Below are 9022 nucleotides of genomic sequence, written 5' to 3'. Positions count from 1 at the left end.
GGCCTCAAGCTCAATAAAATTGTTGAATATAATTTTAAATTATTTTTAAATAAATTTGTTTTCAATTTGAAATTGAATTTGTTTGAATGATTATAAGAAATGTACGGTTACATACCTGTAGCTGAGTCAGCAGAGGTGCTTGCTGTTATTGGTTAGATTCCAGAAAGTCCCAAGGTTTTAAAATGTTAACACAAACTTTTGTTTTGTATTACCAAGCTATGAAAAACCATATGTGAAGTGTAGAATGAAAGCGCTGCATCCCGTTTTCTATAGTTCCGAACCAGCTCTAAATTCGTCACCTTAGATATAGATTTCTAATGAAAAAAGTGAAATAAATGAGTTTTTTGAAAGTACCTACAACATTTCGCTCTGGTGGGGAACTAGTTTCTATCGAATTGGTTCGTTTTTGACGATAAATATCTAGTACGGAACTAGAATTTGATTTGTGTTGCTTCGTTTCGCTCACTACAGAGATCAAAACACAACTGAAACCAGTGCACGAACTACCATGACACCTGGGCCTATAATAGGGTGAAAAAAATTGCGGTCCGACAAGGGGGCGTGGCACCTCCCATATGCGTGATATTTTTAATCAACCGTAACTTCCAGACGATAAGTCACATGCACTTGAAACTTGGTATGCAGCCATGTCAATGGTAGATGCAGGCAGGTATATATGTATAAACGAGTTTGCAAAAGGGCGCGTGGCAAATTCCATAGGCGTGGAATTTTTTATCAGCTATAACTTCGGGACGAACTTGAAATTTGGTATGCAGACATATCAATGGCAGGTGCTTATAGAAGGGTATATATAAACAAGTTGTAAAACGGGGCGTGGCACATCCCATAGGCGTGGAATTTTTTATCAGCTATAACTTCGGAACCATAAGTCACACGAACTCGAAATTTGGTATGCAGACATACCAATGGTAGGTGCTTATAGGAGGGTATATATAAACGAGTTTGTAAAAGGGGGCGTGGCACATCCCATAGGCGTGGAATATTTTATCACCTATAACTTCGGAACCATAAATAACACGAACTTGAAATTTGGTATGCAGACATATCAATGGTAGGTGCTTATAGGAGGGTATATGTAAATGAGTTTGTAGAAGGGGTCGTGGCACATCCTATAGGCGTGGAATTTTTATCAGCTATAACTTCGGAACCATAAGTCGCACGAACTTGAAATTTGGTATACAGGTATAGCTATGGTAGGTGCTTATAAAAAGATAAACATAAGTGAGTTTGTAGATGATGGCGTGGCAAATCCCATAAGCATGGAAAATTTTATCAGCTATAAATTCAAAACCATAAGTCACATGAAATTTAAATTTGGTATGCAGACATATCTATGGTAGGTGCTTATAATAAGGTGTATATGAATGAGTTTATAAAAGGGGGCGTGGCACATCCCGTAGGCGTGGAATTTTTAATCAGCCATAAATTGGGAAGCATATGTCACATGAACTTGAAATTTGGTATTCAGAAGTAGGTATATATGGGAGGTGTTCAGAATAAAGTATATATAAATGAGTTTGTAAAAGGGGGATATACATACATGTATTCATCTATTAGTAACTCGGATATTTAAATCTGTTTTTTTTTCAAAGCCGTACCGTCTTAGATTATTTTGACATGGAAAGATTAAATCGTTTTTTAATCCCGCGATGCTGTTAAACGAAAATTTTCATTCATAATTCATTGTGCATTCATAATATTGTGTGCACGCAAGTATTTATATATTACAAAATCAAACTTATATGGGTCGTATACTTTGTTTCGTTAAGCATTTATTATCTATGTAAGAGGAATATGCGACAGCAAAGCGTGGCAGGGTAAAGCTAATACTTAATAAAACTTGTCCGAACATTAATGTCATGTTTTTTTAGCGCTTTCAATAATCGGACAAGCCGTCCGAGTATTAGAGCAATACAACCACCGCGTAATTTAATAATCGGACACATCGCGGTTTTTTCTAATGTATTAAATATTATTCAGAAATTTATAAGGGATTAAAGTTAGAAAGTTTGGTTTTGATTTTCAACAGATGAGTAAAAGATCTGTAAGCATTCCTCATAAGGAAAAATTAGAGAAGGCTCTTTGCGAAATCCGAAACCGGACCCTGTGTTTGAGAGCTCTGTTTGACAGCCCATCTGCATTATGTTGACTTATAGTTGCAACAATGCACTTTCAACATGGGCTGGCAGTACTTTAAGACCATCAAAAGGGGCTGGCTGTAGACATTTCATCTATTTATAATATTAATAATGTCCTGTGATAAGGACAGCCCATCTGAAGTATTTTGCTTTACAGTTGCAACAATGCAATTTCAACATGGGCTGGTAGTACTTTAAGACCATCCAGAATTGGCAGGCAAACTTGAATTCATTTTATATGCACTGTAAATAAAATTCTATCAAAATTTCAAGTCATCTGGAGTATGATGACTTATAGGTGCAACAATGCACTTTCATCATGGGCTGGCAGTACTTTAAGACCATCAGAATTGGCAGGCAACGTTGAATTCATTTTATATGCACTGTAAATAAAATTGTATCAAAATTTCAAGTCATCTGAAGTATGTTGACTTATGGGTGCAACAATGGACTTTCAACATGGGCTGGCAGTACTCTAAGAACATCAGAATTGGCAGGTAACGTTGAATTCATTTTATATACACTGTAAATAAAATTCTATCTAAATTTCAAGTCGTCTGAAGTATGTTGAGTAATCGGTTTTCATACACATCTTTAATCGCTAAAAACGCATAGTCAAGACCGCTGTTCAGCAGCCAGCCCTCCAGATATTGATTTATATATTAACAAGCTAAGCTCACAAAAAATTTCAATCGATCTGAAGTATGATGAGTTTTTTGGTCATGAGCTCTTCGTCTATAATGAAAAAGATAGGCAAAAAGAAGAAGAAGAAAGGAAAAACGGTTAGCAAACATAGATAAAAAAATCCGAAAAAGACTAAGATTGCAAAATAATCAATATCAATATAATTGTATATAAGCAAATATAAAGTATATATAAGTATAAGGAACTTATCAGCGATGCTGAATATAATTTCAAAAATATTGGATTCGATATGTGCCCTTATTTCACTCTACTATGTATGTACATACATACATACATACATATATCAGTTATAAGTAGAAATTATTTTTAACTTCAAGGTCGTTAAACAAATTAATAACGAAGGTGATATGAAAAACATATCGAGCCTTAACCGCCAAAATAACGTAAGCGACATTTTTTTCAAAATTCTCTTTTTGATGCAGAATTGTATCCAGAAGCTCTAGGAATATTTCTGCATCAAAAAGAAAATTTTGAAAAAATGTCGCTTACGTTATTTTGGCGGTTAGGGCTCAATATTTCCGTGCAGTTTTGCTTATTTACGACAATTGTAATTAGTAATTTCTTATATGTAATTTGATTCATTATTTTATTGTATATATTAGTTAGAAGTAGAACTAATTTTTAAGTTTTTGGTCGCTTAAAAAATTAAAATAAATTTGTAAAAAATTAATTTCATGCAGTTTTGCCTATGTCCGACAATTAGAGTACGCTGCGTCCGATAATTGAAAAATCTTGTCCGACTAATAGTACAACAGCACTTTTTTTATTTTTTTTTTAAAACAACAAGACGGAAATATTCATCAAAAAAATTCTTTTTGATCACAAGTTGTAACTAACAGAAGCGCTTTAATCAATTCACTTCTATTTGTTATTATCAGTAGGCTTAAAATGGTCGCTTAAGAAAATTAAAAAATCACCTAAACTGTCCGACGATTGATGCACCTACCCTACATACAGCTTAGTTGTGGACGAACTCCTACAGCTACTCACTAACGAGGGCGTTCGATGCCAAGGGTATGCGGACGACATAGTGATTATTGCTAGAGGGAAGTTCGCTAGTACTCTCTGTGATATCGTCCAAACAGGTCTTAACCTTGCAAAAAGGTGGTGCGCAGATGTAGGCTTAAATATCAATCCCTCCAAGACAGCTATAGTCCCCTTCACCAAGAAAAGAAATCTTCAGGGGATGAGGAACCTGACCCTGGACGGGGTCGCAATCAATGTCGCCACAGAGGTTAAGTATCTGGGGCTTACCCTGGAGTCCAAGCTTCTGTGGAAGACCCATGTTGATGCGGTCACCTCCAAGGCCACCAGGGCGATTATGGTGTGCAAACGTCTGGCGGGAAAATCCTGGGGGTGCACTCCGAGGATCCTCAGATGGTTGTACACCATGATAGCGATATCTATAGTAACGTACGGTGCGGTGGCTTGGCATTCCAGGACTACTTTAGTAACGGTGAGGCAGACCCTCTCTAAGCTTCAACGTTTGGCATGTGTGTGCATTACGGGAGCAATGCGCACATGCCCGACGGCAGCGCTAGAGGTAATGCTGGAACTCGAGCCACTGCACCTCTTAGTTGAACAGGTTGCAAAGCGAACCCTCCTCAACTTTGCTAGGGAGGGCTTCGGCAAAGGCAAGGTGGTATCATCTAGGAACAGGGACAAGCTAGGTACCCAGCTCCCCCTGGCTCTTTTCCTCAGAGACGATATCAACAGACAGGTTATCTTCAAAAGGAATTTCAGGACTTACACTTATAGCAAGGTGACCTGGTGTGCCTCTATTATGGAAAGGCACATACAGGCGAGCACAATACAGTGGTACACTGACGGCTCTAAAACACCTGCGGGGATTGGAGCAGGCGTGTACGGCCCCAGGCTGAAGCTTTCGGTGCCCCTGGGAACCTTCCCAAGCATCTTTCAAGCGGAGGGCTATGCCATCAGCTTGTGCGCTGAGATCAACATGAGTAGGAATTATAGGAATGAAAGGATACTTATACTAAGCGATAGTCAGGCGGCACTTATGGCTCTCTCATCATTCGAGATCAAGTCCTCCTTGGTTTTGGAATGTGTCGAGAGGCTTAATGCTCTGGCGCAGGTCAATGATATCCAACTAATGTGGGTACCAGGGCACACGGGGGTGGCAGGAAATGAGGGGGCTGATCACCTGGCCAGATTAGCTGCTTCCTCGGCCCCGATAGGACCTGAGCCCTTTCTGGCAGTGGGACCAAGTACTATAAAGGATATGCTCAGAAGGGACATTAGAAAACTGAGGGAACTGCATTGGCGTGACACCATGGGTCAGCGTTAGGCGAAAAGCCTATTAGGAGGTTACAATCTGACAAGATACAGGCTACTCATGAATTTTCCAAAGGACAAACTGAGGGTAATTACAGGATTTTTGACCGGCCACTGTAGGCTAAGAGGGCACATGTATAAACTAGGTATCTGGTCCAGCGACCTGTGCCGCTTCTGCGATGCCGCCAGGGAAACTCCCCTACACCTTCTTGTAGAGTGTGAGGCCGTGGCGCGCAGGAGGCTTAGAAGCATAGGGTACGTCTGGCCAAGAGAGGAGCACATACACTCACTGTCCCCGGGGTCCATTATGAAGTTTTTAGACACTCTGGGGCTTGCTGAGGAGTTGTGATGAGCTAGGGGCACAATAGACCCAGCGGTTGCAGTGCATTACCCAACCAACTATCTATCTATCTATCTACCCTACATACATACATCTGCTTCTTCTTAAGGTTATATTTTTGTATTTTTTCTGGGGGGTGAACACAAACGGCAATAACGTAAATTTGTGTTATTTCCCAATTGAATGTGAAATAACATAAATTTGCTTTATTTCATTTCTCGTTGAGCAATAAGACCAACTTTTAAACTTAACAATTGAGTAATAAAGCGCAATAGTGCACATAGGTACCCTACAAGAAATCTTACTGGAAAATGACCGGTCACCTGACGGTCAGCGCTGATACAATAGTGCTGCAATTCCCTCATCAGAAATTCGGGGGTAATATGAAAAACCTGACCAGTTCTTTTGTGTACATGTGACTACGTGTCCCTCTCTCACATGGGGATTTTACCAGCAGTGCTAAAAGGTTTCTTTTCTACTTATTGTATTTGCTAAGGTTATTATTACAAATGTTTTTCTGTGTATTGGTGTTAGTGTGTTAGTGAAGAGGTCAGAAAAAGTCCTTTTCTTGTAGGGTAGTCACCAAGTTACATTTGTCAAAAAGTAGTACATACACAAGTTAAATGGACGAATTTAAAGTATACAATTTCGAAAGTGCCCAGCGTCGCGGCGGTCCGCGCTCGCATCTCCCGCCCCCTCGCCTACTTTCGCAATTATGCCCTGGTGGCATTATAACCGTTTAGATAAAAGAATAATAATAAAATAACACTAGTTCAGTTCTGAAACTGCTTTTTAATGTCCAAGTAATGGAAATTATTGCGTATCGCTACCTTAATATAGAAAGGCCCTATCTGACATCGTCGCTGATATACAAAAAGCCGTAACTAACTAAAAATCGAAAATTTACGTTTTAATTGATTATGATGCATTTGATCGCATTATGTGGCCCCAAATCGTTTTATGCAATAAAAGATTTTAGTTAGTTACGGCTTTGTGCATTTCAGCGACGATGTGAGATAGGGCCTTTCTATAATAAGGCAACGGTATGGTGTTATTGCATGCACCCCACCTATGGTAAAATTATACCAGGAGAAGTAATATTAGAGTGAGAAGAAAGATTTTGACACTGCCTTATTTGAAAACATGCCTATAAAATGTGACTATAAGACAGCATAAATAAAGCTGTTTTATTACTTCCCCTGTTTATTGTGCCATGGTTCCATGCAAACATTTTAAGGTTTTCCAGCAATGCTTTCAACATATTAAAAAGCATGCAGATAAAATTCATACAAAAGCGCTATGTCCAATTGCCGAGCAGTTAATAGTTGCGTTCGATAACAAAATTAGCCAACAATCAAAATCAAGAGAGTAAGCGTAATATTCTCTCCCAAAGAGATGAAAAACCAAAAAAGTAAACGAACAGGAAATTAGCCATTACTTGCAAAAACCGGAAGAAGAAGACACACCAGCTGACTTTGTTTATGTTTTATTTGTAAACAAACTGAAATTCATGTTGCCTCCATAGAAGAAAAAAGGAAAGTGAACGTTCAATGTTCGCCAGGAACATTTCTAGAACTAAAACTAGTTGGCGCTATCATAAATTCACATAGCAGGCAGCCAAAAATCATATAAATACCTAAACTCGGAAAATGCAATTTTGTTTGTTTACAAAAATTGCAACCATATGTTTTGTGATCATATGTTTTCGTGTTGGATAATTTTTGCTGACTAAAATTTTGCCAGTACAAAATGAACGCTTCTCTTGCATCAAAATGAACGCTTGCTCTATCAATTTTTGTGTGTTGGATAATTTTTTGTCGTTATCGAACGCCATCCAGTAAAAATTTGGAAAAACTCTTACAAATTTTTGACTTGTCGAACGCACTTAATAAAGGCGACGCTTTCCCTATAGTTTGTTAGACTTTTCATATTTTGTGATTATTACTATCTTCGTATGAATTATATCACATTTTTTGTTTAATTGTACTTTTGGAATATACAAAGTTCTTTTTCCTTCTGTCAGTAAACTGTTTTTGTTACAAATAGTATAAATAAGCAATGGGAACAAAGGCAAAATTTGTTTTATTTCCAACCTTTGTTTGAAATAAAGCAAAACTCAGATTTTTCCATTTAAAGGTGAAATAAAGCAATTTGGCGTAATTTCCGTTTGCGTTATCGTTAAAAATATCGGTAGCGAATTCGATAAAAATGCCGATTAAAAAATCGATAACAAAATAGATAGCAAACGCGATAAAAATTTAGGTAATAAAATCGTTATAAATATCTATAACAAAATCGATAAAAATGTCGATTATTATATCGATAGGTTCCGAAAATATCTATAAAAATATCGCCAATAAAATCGAAAAAAAATATCGATTATTATATCGATAAGTTCCGAAAATATCTATAAAAAAATTTATAACGAAATCGACAACAAAACCGATAAGTCCCGAGAATCCCAAAAATCTCTAGAATCTTGAAATAGTGCCCAGATAGAGTCTCCGTGTCTCTATATATATCCTTTTCTCTATAATTACCTTTATTTTAATCTTTCTTCCTCCTTTTCCTTTCTTTTTTCTATATTTTTGCGATGGTGAGTTGACCAGGGATTGAACCCAGGCCCTGCGGAGTGTAAGCGCGCACTGCTTACCACTACACTACTACGGCCGCCGGAGGAGTTTATAAGTCTATTTATTTTGATTGTTTTTCTTTATCGGCCTTTAAATTGTAAACTGATGTAATTTTTATTTTATAAGCTCGAGGCCCAGAGAATACACAAAACACAGGATTTAGTTCTTTAATTTTTAATATCGATATTTCAACCTCAATCTGAGGTAATCTTCAGGAACTCTTAGTTGTGCCCGGTCGACCGACAACTAAGAGTTCCTGAAGATGAGACGAAGTTGCTTGATGTTTGTGGCCAGTTGGATGTGTTTTATGAGCGATTTTAATTTTGATTTATTACAAATTTATTATATAAAATGAAGTGCTTTGTGATTGGAACAAGTTTGTGTGTTTGTTTGGTCTGCCAAAAGGTCTAAATTTACGTGAAAAGTGGGTGCGAATTTGTGTTCAGAACGTTGGCATTGAAAAATCGACCCGTGCCTGTGAACGATGGAATTGTAAAACACTCTCAATCAAGAAAACCATGTTTTATGACCACTTTTTGCTTATCGTCATAAAGTTTCCTTTATTATATTTTATAATAATTACCAATATAATCGCACTCACCGCGCCTTTTTCGTTTTCCTTGTTTGTTTTCATTCTTAAGGCCTGTATGCAGCTCTCAAGAAAAGCAAAAACTTCATATAAAATGACGTACAAGAAATGGCTAAGAAATTTTCTAGAGTCAAATTTCCTTAAGGCAGTACGCAGTTTTTAAGAAATTTGCTACGCCTTCTACTACGGTTTTCTAAAGTTTTTTGTTAAAAAACGACAGAAATATATGCCCGTTCCATTATTTCTTGAGGAAAGAGTGAGGCGACAGGCTGTGAAGTATCAAAAATGTCAAAATTCCTTG

This window comes from Rhagoletis pomonella, unplaced genomic scaffold (genome assembly GCF_013731165.1).
Source record: "Rhagoletis pomonella isolate Grant_MI unplaced genomic scaffold, Rhpom_1.0 Rhpom_scaffold_00004, whole genome shotgun sequence".
NCBI lineage: Eukaryota > Metazoa > Arthropoda > Insecta > Diptera > Tephritidae > Rhagoletis > Rhagoletis pomonella.
This window is presented reverse-complemented; position numbering follows the sequence as displayed.